General features: G+C 39.2%; 1 protein-coding gene across 22 annotated transcripts in view; it reads left to right on the top strand.

Moving 5' to 3' along the window:
- Positions 1-17,722, top strand: part of CSGALNACT1 (chondroitin sulfate N-acetylgalactosaminyltransferase 1) — a 327,223-nt gene that overhangs the window by 97,549 nt on the left and 211,952 nt on the right. For 16 of the 22 annotated variants that reach the window (XM_049094800.1, XM_035700129.2, XM_049094797.1 and 13 more), the window contains one exon: positions 14,405-14,500. The exons of 4 other annotated variants lie outside the window; for them this stretch is intronic. The gene's annotated coding sequence lies outside the window, so the exon portion shown is untranslated. Of the gene's footprint in view, positions 1-14,220; positions 14,312-14,404; positions 14,501-17,722 lie in introns of those variants that run through there. 2 more of the 22 variants (XM_035700132.2, XM_035700128.2) reach the window with 1 other exon arrangement.

The raw sequence follows: 17,722 nt of genomic DNA, 5'->3' as shown, positions 1-17,722 counted from the left end.
GAGAGACAACTTTAAATGATAGTAGAAGAGGAGTTGCTGGGGCACCTGGGTGGCCCAGATGGTTTAGTGTCTGCCTTCTGCTCAAGTCATGATCGCAGGGTCCTGGAATTGAGCCCCACATTGGGCTCCCTGCTCAGTGGGGAGTCTGCTTCTCCCTCTCCCCCTGCCACTCCCCCCATGCTCATGTTCTCTCTCTCAGTATCTGTCTCCAATGAATAAATAAAAGATTTTTAAAAAATTAAAAAAACAAAAACAAAAACAAAGGAGTTGCTATTGGAAGGGAGATGCTAAAAATATCTAACCTCTTAATCCTGAAATAGTGAAGACTGGGAATGGTTGATAAGGAATATGGGCTTATTCACCAAATCTTGAAATTTTAGGGTGAAAGGACACTCTTTAGTCAAAGTAAGTTTAAGTTTCATTAGAAGAGACATATTCACACATGAAATTTCATACTGAGGAGGTGGAAAGGCAGGACATATCCATGACTCCATAGGACTCCTATTAGAAGTTGAAATACACATGACCTGTAGGGTTCGTGAAAAAAGAGGAAGGATTATTATCCTTCCATAATAATAATATTCTTGCTATCTGTTCAATTATTTTTATAGAAGCATAATGCAGATGATCATGGAATAGATCAGGGATGAAGATCCTCTGTCTCTTCTAATCCAGGCTACATGTTTCCTGTGTTACCTAAAAAAAAAAAAAATCTATATAGTAATAATAGTACTGTATTCCAGGGCATTTGAAAAGTCTCAACAGAAAGTGTGAGCCATGTTACCAGAACCCCCACACAGACACTGCTGGTTTGGTGCATTCTTTAGATTCTAGACGGTCTTTCATTTTTATTTTTTACCTTCATTTTATAATCTGCTTTGCTTGGTGCTGTGTACAGTGAGTATGCAAGACTTTGCAGCATTCCACCAAGGAACTGTGCTGGGTGATGATAGCATGAGCCACTTCCCAGTCGGTGACTCATCTTCACATGCTCTGAGCAGAGCCTGTGCCCGGTTTCCAGGCCCCTTGCAGGGCTGATGGAATGAAGCTCTGAGCACTGCAGCTCCTGGGTGGAAGGAGCAAAAAGGTCCTAAGCCAATAGAATGAATTCACTCTTGAGATTTTGTGGATGCTCACCCTATTTAAGAATCTTATTTTGTGTGGAGAAAGGAGTGGGTGTTCTGGTCAGGAGACTCTGGTGCTTTCAGATGCTGGTGATGCTTACCTTTGATAGAGGGGGTTACCTATAGGTAGACTCTGAGTACCCGCCTTGAGCTAAATGGAGCCATTTGTGAGGAAGAGGATGGCTTTTCTTTGCTATCTGGTGTGTCTTGTGTGATGGCACACTGATTGACTAGGAACCCCAGACTTTTTAGATGTAATGTCACTAGGAGATTTTAGGTAGAGGCTCAGTTGCCTCCAAACCAGCTGGCAGCATGGAAGCACTGGTAAACCCCACAATTTCAAAAGATTATAATCCTCGGGAGGATGTGGCACCATAGTGTTATGAAAAGATTATGGGGTTGATTCTTACTTCTGCCACTCATTAGCAGTGATAGAACGTATAATTATCCCCAATTTACAGATAAGGAAATTGAGGCTTAGAGAGATTAAGTAATTTGCCTGAGGTTATGTAGCTAAAGGAGTCTGGCTCCAAGACTGCATGTTTGAACCTATTGCATGCTCTCATGTCTCCCCCTCTGTCTCTCCCCGCTTCCTTCTCTTTTTGAGAAGACATTTTTATTTCCTCTGATCCCTTGATAGAATGTATGGATAGTATGGTATGCCCTTTATAGGTGTGTATGTGAAATCATGGCTAAGAGTGTAAACTCCAGAGCCCAACAGATTGACCAAGTTTAAATCAAGACCTGGCCACATCTCAGCTTGAAACTGAGAAAATCAGTTAATTTCTCTGCACCCCAGCTTCTCCATCTGTAAGCCAGAGACAATAATAGCACCTGCCTTATAGTTGTGAGGGTATGACATGAAGCACCTGGGAAGCACCTAGAGCAGAGTACAACATATGATAAGCACTCAATACATGTGAGCCATTATTGTTTCTGCCATTATTTACTGCTGTCTCTTCAGGCCACTTGGTGGTTGGTGGTAAGTATGGCTTTGTCCTCTATGCTGGGGCCTTGCTGGAGGGTCTGGGTAGATAATGGTGTAGGCAACATGCTAAGCAAGGTTCGGTGATCAGCCAGTCTTGAGCCAACAATCTAGGCAGAGATTAACAGGGTATGCATTCTGTACTCTTATGTAAAAAAGAAAATGAGAATTTAACCTGGTATCTGATTTTGATGAAAAACTTTCATGATAATTTATAAGGTCTGAGAAAATTCAACTAAAATATTTTTAGAGCCAGTACACTAGTACAAGTTCTGGGGGATTCACATGCCTAATTGTCAACTCCCAAGGAACATTCAGTTTTGTTAGAAACAGACAATTACTTGCAAAAGGTTCTGTGGACGTTTTGAATTGGCGATTAGAATTAATGCTGTGAGTTGATGCAAAGAAGTTGTGAAAAACATCTAGGATGGGGACAGAGCCCTAGTAAAGGATTGTGATATAGTTGAGATAAAGAAGGAGTTGCTTAGGGTTGAGAGTTACAGATGGAAAACAATGGGAGATAGGGGCAAAGTGGGACTGCGTTATAGAGTTCTGTATGAATTTAAGACAATGGGCAAAGAAATACACTCTTCTTCTGGGAGATACTTTGTTAAATTTGCCCAGAATACATACATTTCCCCAAAAGTACACTGGACATTAAAATGCAAAAAGCCATCCTGCAGGACATGTACATGACAAAGACATGTAGGTTCATTTTTAAAAATACCTTTGCTTTTTCAGTGAGACTTGAGTGAGTGATTTCACTACTTAGGTTAATAGAAAAACCATTTATGAAGCTAGGTATTCACAACTTCAACAAATGTAACTGGCCATCAAGCAACTGGCTTTTGAATATCGTACTCCAAGGACCTATTCAACACAAAGTTTTCAGATTAGAAAGTAAATACTAGGTATTACTTTTCATCCTTCAAATTCCCTTAAAGGAGTTAAAACTTACTAAATGCCACCACTGATGAAAATCCAGGGGAGCATGGATCCTGCCTGGGTTTTGGAATTCCTTCCTTGACTTTTTTTTTTGTTAGTTATGGTTCTAAAACCTATATTGATAAAGAATGGATTGGTTGAATAATAATTAACCATAATTCTTCTGTCATTATTCTGCCTGGATAAGATTTCAAAATTGAAAGGAGTCTTAAAGATCAGCTAATTAGATCATAAAACTGATTCCTGGCTCTTCTGTGTGTCTGGACATCTCACCAGTATCTGGATGCTCAGCAATGTTGGGCTCAGCCAGTGTGGCTTATTGGATCCACCACTGGAAAATTTCCAGTGGAGAGATTCAAGTCATTAAAGTTACCTTTAAAGGTGCATACAGTCTGCCCCAGGGCACCCTTCTGTCCTCACCTCCTGGCACTCTTCATTTACTCTTTCCTTGTCACAAACATTGCTAGCATGTGCCCATCTCCAGACCTTTGTACCTCATACTTGCTGTTTCCTAGAATGTTCTTCCACAATGTATTTATTTCATCCTCATTCTTAAAATGTTTCTTTGGCCTATACTGGTGCTAGATTGACATTTATTTTCTCTTATCACACTGAAAGTATCATTCCCCTGATTTTTGGCTTGCATTGTAGCTCTTGAGAAATTGGTTGCTTATTGTTCCTTTGAAGATAATCTGCCTCTTCATTCTGGCTGCTTTTATGATCTCCTTGTCTTTGGTGTTCTGTAGCATCTCTAGGATGTATTAAGTGTGGAGGTCTTTTAATGAATCTGCTCTGGATTTGTTGGATCTTCTGTGTTTTTGGATTGGTGTCTTTCATCAATTCTAGAAAATTCCCAGACATTATCTCTTTATATGCTGTCTGTGATCCATTCTCTTTCTTTTCTGATGGAAATGCAACTGGATCTGTTAAACATATTTAACAGCCTCATGTCTTTTTAACCTCTTATTAAATATTCCATGTCTGTCTTTCTATTCTTTATTTCAATAATTTCTTCAGCTTTATCTTCAAGTTCACAAATGTTCATCAGTTTCTAGCTGGCTAACAAATATATCCTTTGTGTTTTAAATATCATGTATCTTATACACATTTATTTATAAGTTATGCTTAATCAATTAAAAATGCACTTATTCAAAAAAATATTTTATTTATTTAATCATGAGAGACACAGAGAAAGAGGCAGAAACAAAGGCAGAGGGAGAAGCAGGCTCCATGCAGGGAGCCCGATGTGGGACTTGATCCCAGGACCCTGGATCATGCCCTGAGCCAAAGACAGATGCTCAACCACTGAGCCACCCAGGTGCCCCAGAAATCTGCTCATTGTAATCATTTCTTGTTTCATATGAATTTTTTCAATTGCTATTTTTATTTCTTTAAATGTGATTGTTTAATATTTTGTGTTTGACAATTAAATACCTGAAATCTTGGCTGATTCAGCTTTTTGTGGTTTCTGCTAGTTCTTGCTCCTGCATATTTGTGACTTTAAAGTGTTAATTCAGTTTTTGAATATTTAACCATGGGGCTTTTTGGAGGCCTAGGTGGAAGGTGATTTCCTCTAGAAATTTATGTTTGGTGCTGCCAGATTTCTTGGTGATACTACCAACCACCTTAAAACATATTTTTGGCTTGAGGTTTTCCAGGCCACCCAAGCACTGTGAGTTTGGACTGGACATCTTGTGTGAAGGCTAGATTTTGATGGCAGAATTTTAGGGGAGATTTTCCCCCTCCTTTCCACATCCATAAGGGACATGCTATTTGAGACAGTCATCTTTTCTTGAAGTCCCTGGGAGTTATCTGTGGAAATTAGGAAAAAAAAAAAAAGCATTCTTTTCTCAAGACACTTTATTGCTGTCAGTCAGAACATTTTCATAATAACTTTAAAATAAAACATAACTGTGAAGTGAGTGGTATCCCAGGGATTATGTGAAACACAAGTTGCTCTCACTTCATGAAATGTACCCTGTCCCATTCTGACCAATCAAATCCTGCCCAAGCCTCAGTGCCTCACTCAAATAACCCCTTCTCTGAGAACACATCCCTAATTTCCACATTCTAATGCAAAATGGCAGCCCCTCTTCTGAATTACCATAGTAGTGGTGGTGCATTTATCACAAATTTACTACTTTTTGTTATTTTTCTTAAATCTTATCTCCATCACAAGAATGAGAGTTGCATGTTTTATTCAAATTTCTGTCTTCTGTAGCACTCAGTAGAAGGTCTAGAGCAGGTAGGTGGAATATTTTTGTTAAATAATTAATTAAAGGAAAGAATTTAATTGAATAACAGGATGTGAACCTACTAAAGAATTACAAAAGGTTAGCAAGTTGGATGGTTCATAAAGATTTGCTAAATCCCAAGTGTATAGTTCAGAAGGGCTGTCAAAGTGGGTAAAAGTCTTCTCTGGGTGATGGTGAACTATGTTATAAAGAGCTTAGAGTTTTTTTGCATTGCTTCAGTGTCTAAGTTTAGAGTGGTTTGGCAAAACTTGTGTCTGCTCATAATAGAGTCAGAGATGTCTGTTAAGTAAGAAAGTCTTTGTATCATTCCAAGAAAATGATTTCTACCAATCTTTGTTTTTTTCAAAAGGAGATTAGGCTATATTGTTCTACGGAAATTGTTGCTCTAATGTTTATTTGGCTATTACTCAATATATTTTACTCATTTTGTTAAGTAAGTGAGTGCATGTTACAGATTTTCTTCCTTCCCAATTCTTTTCCATTATCAGGTGATTTTAGGAGCTTTTAAAAATTATTTTTTAGTAGAACGGGAAAAAATGCTTTCTTTAAAAATCTCAAGTTTTCTTTATCTGATACTTCTGAAAAATTTAATTTGTACTTGGGACTTTTTATAAATGATCTGATCTAAATCTTTAAGATCTCACAAGATTGGAGGAACTGGGACAAAATAGCTTGTCCTGGTCACTCAACCATTGAGGGGTGAGACTGCTGTGATTTGGATATGGGTTCACCTTTCTTTCCAGTGTATCAAATATTCACAGATTTAGCTTCATAGTATGATTTGGTCAGATTTTAAATGTTAAGCACTAAGCATGTGTAAACTCTTTTCCCTCCCCTTTAAAATTTAAAGCTCATTATGATATTAACAGGATATGACCTTATAGGAAAATGATTGAGCCTTCTAATTCCTGTTGTTTATTTGGTATTTGGAGAAACATCTGGAAAATATTATGTTCCGTGACTATTATTGACTTAATGACTAATGTTTATGCCCTAGCGTGGAGGTCCTAAAGCACTCTAAAGTAGTCAGTAGATGTTTTTGCAGTGATTATTCAACAAGGCACTTCCCTTGCACTGGCACTCTGGGAGAGGTGCAGGGCTCTGATCAGCTGGGCTTGAGGCCCCTGACTATGGTAGGATATGGAGGTTTCAGCCACCTGGCATGGCTTCTTCACAAGAAAGAGGAGTGCCATTACAGGGGAAGGGGGTGTGGAGGCATGCCAAGTAGTCAAAAGCTATAGCCACTATTGTGTACTTCCTGATAACCAAATAGAGTTGTGAATGGGTAGTTGGATAGAAGGTTCTGATGCTCCAGACAAATGTAGGGCTCAAGATTCTAATATGGTCCTGAAGGCATATAGATAGGTGAGATTTAAAGTCATGGGGTTGGACCAGAAGCAAGGGCAAGTCCGTGAGGCACATAATAAGTCATAAAAAGGAGTTTCCAGGGAGTGGGAGCAGGTGCTCAAAGAGGCAGGAGTGGGACCTCTAAGATCAGAGAAGACAGAGTTGCTATCTGAGGGTATAGTCAACAGTGTCAGCACTGCTGAGAGTGCAGGCCATAGTAACACCGAGAAGTATTCATTGACTCATTAGGCAAGATGTGAGAACTCTGAGAAAATTGGAACTGACAGGAGATGACTATCAACTGGAGATGTGTGTTGAAGGTGAAAAGAAGTAGAGAACAGAAGTATCTGGTTTGGGTCATGAAGTGGATGCTCGATCCACTGAGAGGGACAGTAAGTCTGGGAAGGTAGGGTAGGTCTGAAGAGAAGGGAATGGGTTCCATTTTCATCATTTCGTGATGTACTTCCATGGCTTTAATTAAAATCAGAAGTTTTTGGCTTTTGATATTTCGTAAATTATTTCATATACAAAGAGGAGGTTCAAATCAGAAACTCAATGAATGAAAACATTTGAGAGAAGAAGAGTAGCCTGTGAAGAAGTCTGGAAGGCAGAGAGGTTGCAGGCAATTGAAGCTGGTGTCATCTGGTAGGCCAAGTGGGTAGAGAGTTTGAAGGCAGGGATGACTGTCAGCAGTTTCCATTACTAAAGAGGGGTCGAGTAAGTTAACAAGAAGTGCCGATTGGTTTTGACAAAGACTATTATAGAAGAGTAGTGGGGTCAAAATCCAGTTGGCAGAGGGATTTTAAGTGGAAGAGATGAGAAGTGGGGAAAGCTGGAACAGATCGCTGTTTCCTGAAGTTGACTTTGAATAGAGGGGTAAAAACACAAGGATCTGTCAAGGAGGTGGTGGTTATTATTTTTTTGGGGGGGAGGCAGGATAGATTTGTGCTGTTTGTATGCTAATGGAGCAAAGCAATGGGGAGAGGGAGGTTGAAGAAACTAGAGAGGAGGATAATTAAGGAGTGAGGTCCCAGAGCAGATGGATGGGAGGAGATATGTCAACTGGTGAATCAGGAGGGATGGTGGTATGAGTGGGATGCAGATGTTTCTAGATGCCCATATAGTCAATGAATATAATCAACGAACAATGAATATGCAGTGCCACACCTAAGTTATATCAATGCCCCCTTCTTCATCTTGACCCAAAAATATTTAACATTAGGAAAATTATCACCACTCCCGTTTTACAATCTGGGGACATTGACAGACCAGCCTGCCTGCCGCCTGTTCTGTAAAACAAAGTTTTATTGAAACATGGCCATGCTCCAGTTCATTCATTTGCATATTGCCTATACTTTTCCACAATAACAGCCAACCCTAAAATGTCATTGGCCCTTTTCAGACAGTTTGCTGACCTCTATACACTGATAAAACTGAGGCCTAGAGAGAATATTGACTTTAGAGGATCCCTCTCTCCCCCATCCATGTCTGAGGCCACTTTTTCTTTGTGTTACTTGACATTCTCCTGATGCTCACTGCACACTCTTAGAATTATCTGGTAACTTCTCTTTCTCAGGAACTTTCAACAATTATGATTGTAAATTAGATCAAATTTAGACCTATCCTGGCTCCACCCTAGAGATTCAACTGTGTCTCAGTGCTTCCTAAGGAGGTAGGTGCTAGAGACAGCCCTGATCTTTCCCTGACCTTGGAAGTGTTGGTTTATTCTGCATTACTTGGATTGCTTTTCTTCACCTTTTCTGAGAGGCCAAGATCATCATCTTCTCTGACATCATTCCCCAAACCCCATGTATTCCTTATCCCTGTGGTTTTGCTTCATTATTTCCCTCCTGTGCTCACCCATCTTTGAGTATAGTCTGTGTCCTGTCAGAGGGGAAGCCCCTACTCGTACGTGCCAGGGGTTCAAGTAGTGTCTCTGCCTCTAACCTCCCGGAGGACAGGGTCTGTATTGACCATGTTATCAGCACCCTGAGTTCTACAGTTGCTGAGAGTTCTATTGGTGCTTATCAGATGAATTCTGATTAGGTAGAAAAAAATTTAGGTGCTTCAAAATTGCTCACTTATACATAAAATGGTGTGCTAATTACTAGCCTTTCTCAACTCTCTTGAAACCAAATCCCTTCCTGAATCTTTTGAAGTCCACTTTGAATTATTGACCAAATTTGAAAGCAGTGCATTTATAGTTACGTTTTCCCCTTTTTGTCATACTCTTCAATTTTCAAGAGAATATACAAAATCCACTCAAATTAATTTCTTGCTGAATTTTCAAATGTTTCTGTAGGGGCTAGGATTTTAATAGTTGCAATTTACTTTTACAATGTATCAGATTATAGTTGTATTTACTTACACATACTGTTTAGCACTTTGCTACTTAAAATGTGGTCTGCCCACCAGCTGCTTAGGCATCACTTGGGAGCTCCTTAGAAATGCATAGTCTTGGGTCCCACTCAGACTTCCTAAATCAGAATCTGCATTTTAATAAGATTGCTGAGATGCACTTACACTTTAAAATTTGAGAAGCACTGCTTTGGACTGTTGAACTGGTAAACACATGAAACACAGGGCCCTATCTCACAGACCTTTTATAACTTTTTTTTTTTAAGGATTTTATTTATTTATTCATGAGAGACACAGAGAAAGAGGCAGAGACACAGGCAGAGGGAGAAGCAGGCTTCATGCAGGGAGCCCGATGTGGGACTCAATCCTGGGTCTCCAGGATCACACCCTGGGCTAAAGGCAGGCGCTGAACCGCTGAGCCACCCAGGGATCCCTTTTTATAACTTTCATATGTTATGATGGTGTGTTTTATATTTTATGATGGAAGTTTTCCCTATCAGAAAAATTTTGCTGTTTTTCTCTGTTATTGTTGGAGAAGATCATGATTAAGAGACAGATAAGGTATGCTTTTGTTCTTTCTGCTACCTGGCATGTACTTATTTTCTCTGTTTTTTTTAGAAATAACAAAATCTAAAACTTCTCTATTCTTGACAGGAGTCTTCTGGGCTACTCTGTAGTAGGTGAACAACTTACCTCTCCCTCACCTGTAGCATTGGGCTTAATGCTATTCTTTCTGATACGTATATTTTATCATCCCCCTTTGGTTACCTTGGAAATTGCTTGTACACAATTTGAATTCTGTACTGGATGAAGTTGTAGTTCCCATATTTTTAAGTCCTTGAGAAAAGTAAGGGACTAACTAAATATAGGAACAAGTAAATAATAAAACCACATTTCTTGGGGATCCCTGGATGGCTCAGCGGTTTGGTGCCTGCCTTCGGCCCAGGGCATGGTCCTGGAGTCCCAGGATTGAGTCTCACATCGGGCTCCCTGCATGGAGCCTGCTTCTCCCTCTGCCTGTGTCTCTGCTTCTCTCTCTCTGTGTCTCTCATGAATTAAGAAAAAAAAATCTTAAAGAAAAAACACCCACATTTCTTTAAAAATACATAATTCATTCAAAACACTAATTCATATCGTCCTTCGTGCCAATTAATCCAAGCAGGCAGAGTAAAAAATAATACAATCATTTTTTTTTTTTTGGACAGGTCATACACATGTATAGAATTTAAAAGATTCAGTAAAAAGTGAATCTCCTTTCCATCCTCACTGCCCTAGCCAGGCGATTCTCTCTGTGGAAGCAGCTCTTCATCCCAGGTCCTTATGAAAACTTCCACAGTATATGGACTGGGAAGTTCAATGTAGTTGTGGCCAAGAGGGTGAACAATGAGGCCAGAGTTTGAACCTTGGCTACTAGCTTTGTCATCTTGGACAAGTTTCTTAATCTTGCTGTGCCTCAGTTTTCTTATCTGTGAAAGGGTATAATAATTACCTTTTTTAGAAAAGAACTAAAGAGATAATTCATGTAAATGGAGTGCAGAATACATTCAACAAATATTAACTATTAATATATGTGAGCATTTCATTATGGTTTTATCATTTCTACACACAGTAGTTACATACCCTAAATATTTCCATACCTTGCTATTTCTTTTGTGTGTGTGCGACTATTTTATTTTTCTTCTACAACCCTGAGATCAAGACTTAAGCTGAGATCAAGAGTTAGACACTTAACCAGCTGAGTCACCAGGCACCCTGTGCTTTTTCTTTTTTTTAACCTAGCAATGTGGGATTTTCATTTAACTGTGTGGAGATTGGTTCATTTTATTATGTATAGAACTGTCTCATTCTTTTTAGTATTATTATTTTTTTTAGAAAGAGAGAGAGAGAGTGTGTGCACATGTGTGGGTGTGAGGGGAATAGAGAGGTAGAGAGAATCTTAAGTAGACTTCATGCCCAGCACAGAGCCCCACATGGGGTCGATTCCACAACCCTGAGATCATGACCTGAGCTGAAATCAAGAATTGGAAGTTTAACCAACTGCACCACCCAGGTGCCCCTAAATTGTTTCCATTCTTATGATATTATGAAAAGCATTGGCGAAATGGCATGTGTACATGTTATAGTGTGTCTGTAGGGTAAATTTTAGAAATGGAATCTAGAAATGGTCAAAGTATAGGCTTTAGTTTTGTTAGATGTTGACTTATTGCCCTCCATAGAATGATATACATGTGCCAACAAAGGCACTCTCAAACTTATTATGACAGATTTTAACTGTGATTTTTAAAAATATAATTTTTCTCATGAATACCTAATAAAAATTTCCATACATATTTGGAAATTTGATTAAGATCGCTGGATTCTTTGGAATAGTTTGGTGGGTAGGAATAGGAAGATAAAGCTTTGCACTTAAGGATTTTAGGGAGCAAAAAATTGGATAGTGAGCTATTTTTAAAGAGGAACTGTATGATATGCCACAAACTGTCATTATATCTAACTTCTAAAGTATTCTTGAGATACTGAAACAAAGAGTTCGGAAAACTCCCCTGAGCAGCAGGACCTGGCCTCTAGATGCTCCTTCAAGGATCTTAGTTCGCTGCATTGTCCTGAGATCTGCACAATGTAGAGCACTTCTTTCTTCTACTCACGCATATCATCATACAAATTCTTGCTGCCAACCTATCTAAACCTACAGCTTTTCCTTAGAATGTAGGCGAAACAGTTTCTTTTAAGTATGTAAAAAAAATTAATGTAATCTCTGAAGTAAATAAGACCAGAATATAGTATCTTGGAACGTGTGACCTTAGCTTAATTTTTGAGTGACCCAAGGTATTTGTGGACCCCTTCTTATTTATTTTACATTTTGTAAATGATTCAGCCATTGAGTTTTATGGAATTTATAATACACTGCTCCTCTGAAACACAACTCTAGTCTATGGTGAGAATTAAGATTAGCACCGAAATATACATTTTTAATACATTTAGCAGATGATCGCTTGGCTCATTTTGAATATTCAGATGAGCTGAGGAACTGAAAGGGATATCAAGATAACTTTACATTCCAAGAGGCATGTAAATACATGGCTGTTTTTAGCCATGGGCATCAATCAGGAATACTTGTTGGATGTCAGGGGTGTTGAATATGGCACCAGGTCACAGTGACAAACAGCAGGCTCTCAGCTGACCTTTTCCAAACTGGAAGGAACACTCTCGCAGCTGACAGACCCTAGGAGATGCTTCTCAGGGCCGCCTGTGATGCCTGAGTTTGGCTGGTGGTTTGTGAGGTGCCCTTGGGGGGCAGCATGGGGACCACAGGAGACTTGCTCTTTTTTCAGGGACCAGTAGACAGGCGGGGCTCACAGATGCTCGGAGGTAAACTGAATCACTTAGACACTTAACCTAGTTGCTAGGATGAAGGCTATGGGCCTATATTCTCTGAGCAATTTATCAACATGGCTGTCATCCTTTGTTAGCCACTTGACAGGATCTTGACACCAAGGAATCATAACCACCACCACCACCACCCCTCTTTAAAACCCAGCTCAACACAATGGATACCGTTAAGCTTCAAAATAGGTACCAGTTATGTGGCTATTACTTCATGTTGGGTCTTTTTGTTAGTTAATTGTTAATTGTCCCAAACATCAATGAGGGAGATGAAAATGAAGGCTTAGAGGGATTAACTAGCACGTGCCAACTGCTAAGGGAACAGCCCTGAGAGTGACACCCAGGTCGTTCTCACACTGAAGATGGGGCTTTCCCGCCCGGTCAGCAATGCTGTCCTGCCAGCTAAAAATACAAGTGCCTTTTCAACACTGCAAGGAGCCATCACATTTGTCTGGACACAGTTGTTTTTTTCTAAATAAGGTCTCATTATTACTCCTCATTCAACTACCTGTAATGTAATTATGATCGATTTTGATGTTGCTAATGATTTTGAATTATTTCCTCAAATTACCTTTATTACTTCCCTGAAAACTAAGGGCTTAATATACTGACAGGTTGTCAGACTTGCCCCTTAGTCATTCAGCGATCAGCAGTAGTGCCCAGGATCCTTCCTCGGCCTCTGGTGAAGACGGGAGCTTTGCGGGCACATTCTCTATCTCACTTTCTCTCAATCAGCAAGGTCATTGTCTTAATTTTCTTAGGATCCTGAGGCACACCAGGCAGTGTTCTTCTTTTACACATACTTACCTTGTATTTCTAGTATTTTTCTCTTGTCTTTCTTCTGAGTAATACTGATTTTTGTCTTAATTCTTCCTATCATTGCCAGTTTTCTTCCCTTTTCCTGTTTGATGTCTCTTTTAAAGTGCTACTCAATAAGCTTATTCTAGATTTGTTGATATTTTGCTCTTATTTTTATTTCTTGTTATTTTCCTTTTAGTTATAAGGCTTACTGTATTTTCTATAACATGCATTTTGTCCCCTTCTGTGGTTATTTTGTTTCCTCTCAGGGGCTTATTTTGTTGCTGTATTTCCACCCTTTTGCCCCAGTTCTGTTCCAGGTTCTTGGGAATCTGGGTTGGGGTTTAGTGGGGCAGAGCCCAGGGCTAGGACTGCCCGGGAGAACTTTCAGGGGCTGTCAGGGTCTGGGCTCCTACAATTACTGGGAACTACTGTCAGTCATTCCTTTCCTCCCTGTCTCTGGCCCCCTGCCAGCATCGAGCAGGCTTCCCCCACTGCCTGCAAGTTGTCCACAGCATCGGGGCCATGTGGCTGGCCCCTGAGCCCCTGGTCCTTCGCCGGGAGAATAGTGGGTTCCATTCATTGTTCAGCAGCCTGGGCTTTGAATCAGGTGTCTCGAACCTTACACCACCCTGCAAGATTAATAACTATCTGTGTCTGACAGATAAGGAAGCTGGTGCTTTGAGAGGTTGAGACTCTTGGGGGAGAGCGCAGTCTGTAAAAGGATGCACCTAGGATCCTGGCCTGTCTGTGGGACTCCACAGTCCACCTTGTCTCCACCACAGCATCTCATTCTCTGCCAGAACAAACTTGTTACCTGAGTACTTTCTACACCTTTTGTTACCTGCACTGGGATGAGATCCTTCTTATCCGCATTAGAGGGTGTTTCGGGGATTCCCTACTGTTGTATCTTAATACTGTTGCATCATGCTCCTGAGAGTTCTTCATTTCTCCCTGTTTAATTCATGAATACTCCCAGTACATTGTTTCCTTTGTTCATTGTATTAGAATCCAGTAGCTGGTGAATCCTGTTTTCCTGCTTCCTGCTGCTGTGAGAGCAGGCCTACATTAATTATAATGTGTTGCTCTGACAATCTAATAATGTAAAAATCAAGGTTATTGATCATTTTTAATTTAGTGAATTAAACTTTGCTGCTTACAGGGATTTTCCCCTTAACTTTTATTGATGATGGTTCTTTTACTGTTAGACCTGTGTCTTGCCGGAACAGAGCGCCCTGCTGATTTTCATAAAGAAGCATGATTGACATTGGCCTGACTGCACTTGGGAATAAGACTTGATACAGGTAGGACATGTCTCAGTTTCGTGAAGTACTTTTAATGATTATTAATCTGCAATACCAACTCTTAGATTAGATGCATGGGGTCATGATCAATCCTGTAATTCTGGTTTAAAGTAGGTTTTGGCTTGATGAGCATCAACATTTCCTTTCTTATTGTCTCTCTTTTTTTTGGTTTCTTTTTTGAGGTCAAGGTCAATCTTTAAAGTGTGTTTTTTTCTGATTAGGAAATAATATATATTAATTGTGGAAAATCCCACTATAATCCTACTTTCTAATGATAACCACTATTGAACATTTGAGCATATTTCTTTTTTAATCTGTGCATGCGTGTGCATGTATGTGCATTTTATCACAGCTGAGCTCCTAATACATACATACACAATTTTGCATTCTTTCCCAATTAATGCAGATAATAAATTCCCCATCATTAAAAACTCTCCATGAGCATAATTTTAATGGCTATATAATATTTCATAGTATGCATATGCCATAAGTTACTAACCATTCCCTAGTGTTAGGCATTTAAATCCTTTCCTGTTTTATGAATAATGTTCCTTGCTATGCTTTAGTGCATCTGTATTTGTCCAGATTTATGATCATTTCATTTAGATTGATTCCTTGAAGTGAAATTAATAGGTCAAAAAATATGACCACTTTAAAGTTGCTTGATAAATAACACTTGCCAAGTTATTTACCAGAGTGCATTTCCACTCGCGCCAACAGTGGGTGGGAGCCTAGGGACTCATTGCCCCCAGGAGGCACTGAGTGCTGGCACAGCTAATTTGATAAGCAAAAGCTAAAGATGCTGTTTCATTGTACATTTCTTTGATTATCAGTAAAGTTAAACATTTTTTTTAATCTACATATTAACTTCTTTATTCCTTTAAAAAAAAACTCTCTACCCTTTTCCTATTGAAGTCTGGTATATTCTTTACAACTTAAAAGAGATCTTTATATACTAAGGATACTGACCCTTTTTCCATTTTATTTGTTGAAAACAGTTTCTTAATTAGTTGTTGGTGCTTATATCTTTATAATTTTTTTGATGTTTACATGTGTTGAATTCACTAATCTTTATTTAGCATTTTAATTTACTATGTAATTTACAATACATCATTTATGATATAAAGCTGTACTAATTTACTATTTTTGATTTTTTAATTGTCAGTTATATCTTCTGTGTGTGAATGTGATTTCTGCCACCATTTTAAAAAGTCTTTTCCCCTTCGATTAAAAAAGAAGGTCTTCTCTCACACAGAAGGAAGTTAAATATATTTAACTGTATGTTTTTTTCTAGTTCTTCTAATGGAATTTTACAACTTCAACTCTGTAATTTATTTGGCATTTAGCTTGGATAATATTTTGAGATAGAAAAACTAACTTGATTTCCCCCCAGTAGATAATCAGTTGACCCAGCAGTATTTTTGTTAAATAAGCCATTATATCACTGCAGAGTTTTGTCATTAACTTCATCATGTGCTTATGTTTTATATAACCTGAGGGTCTGTTTCTATACTTTTGTTTTATTAATCTGTTTTTTATTTACCTTAGAATTATACTCTTAATTACCGTAGCTTTGTAATAGGTTTTATTATTTGAAAAGTTGTGATTCTCCTTCTTATAATTATATAGAATTTATTTTAACCTTTTTATTTTTTTATATAAATTGTAGCATCATCTTGCCAAATTCTTTATTTGACCTCTATTCCCCTTAACCTCTCCCTTCCAACCCTAAAGCAAAAACGAATAAAATAATAACTAAAAGGAAATATAAATAGCTCTGGGGTTTTTGTTGGAATTGTGTAAAACTAACAAAATGATTTAGGCAGAACTGAACTCTTAGTGCCTATCTAGAAAGGTATTTCCCTTTTAAACAAAAGATTCTTAGTTTTTGTTGGATTAGAGTTGGTCATGAGGTGTCCCTGTTTGAGCCCCCAAAATGTTCCAAGGCAGAACCGTGTGACCTATAGCCTGCAAATGGCTAAATGTGGCAAAAGGCTGCCAGCGAATGCCCTCAAGCTAGAATGGTTTTTTACACTTTGAAAGGCTTGTAAAATGAACCAAAGAAGAATATGAGACAGAAAGCTGAAAATATTTACTGTCTGGCTCTTTATAGATAAGGTTGGCTGGGGGCATCACACAGCAAAACACCGGCAAGCAAGCTGAAGGCATTTGGAGTTCACATGTTAATTATGAGAGTCATGGCTTCCCTTTACTTGCTCCTTCTTCAGCACACTGTTGGAAGGGTTTATGTTTGTTTAATGTATTTAAGGTAATCTGATGTGCAGATGTCAGTGAATGTCGACAGGTTCTGTTTCTTCCAACATTTCAAAATGTTTTTTAAAAAGTACCTTGAGTGTGTTGTGAAACTTAAAAAAAAATATATTTCTTTTTGAAGGATCATGTAATCATGAGACAACATCTTGTTTTAATGACCTGTCCCCACAGTAGGGATGGCAAGGTCAGCAGCTGCCCATGCACAAACAGGAGGGTGTCCAGCAGTGTCCCTGGATCTGCCCCAGGCTCTAACCCCACCAGTGGTGCTGTTTTATAGACATCTTATCCAGAGAAAGGCCTCTTGTTAATTTGATGTGAACTACTTTATAATCCCATTAACTCCCATCTGTTATGACTGGAAAGAGCTGGCTCCTCCAGGACTGGACACAGAGTGTGGGTCTGGCAGGCTCAGGTGAGCTCAGGTGAGCTCAGGTGAGGAGGGAACCCAGCAGAGGCTTGGATATCCTAAGATCTAGGGAGGAGACATGGGGAAGAGAGATGATTGGAAGAGACAGACAGGGTCTACAGTTTACTGTTACTGGTAAGAAGGGTAGGTTTTATATCCTGGGAGACCTGAAAACGCCGAGGACCAAGGGACTTAGGAGAGATGAGCCAGAAAAATGAATCTGCCTCTGTGCCAGATGCTTTTGTTGTTGCTGTAAGAAGGGCAGGGAGGACCAAGGGAGGCCTTGTTTCAAGTTCAAACAGCCTGAGTCTCACCCATGGATCCAAACTCTAATAATGTTTCAGTAGAGCTTCTCTCCTGTGTCTTGGAAAATATGATTGTTCAGAGTTTGAATTTAGCCTTTTGGCTATTCTGAAAGGAAAACAACCAAAGTTTAAGTCTTCTGCTCCTACGTTTACCTTCTGAAATATAGAAGGTGTTTGCTGGCGGTTTCATAATCTCTTTTTGTTTTTTTTTCCAAGTGTAAGGCCCTGCAGAGTTTG

This window comes from Canis lupus, chromosome 16 (assembly GCF_003254725.2).
Source record: "Canis lupus dingo isolate Sandy chromosome 16, ASM325472v2, whole genome shotgun sequence".
Classification (NCBI taxonomy): Eukaryota; Metazoa; Chordata; class Mammalia; order Carnivora; family Canidae; genus Canis; species Canis lupus.
This window is presented reverse-complemented; position numbering and strand designations above follow the sequence as displayed.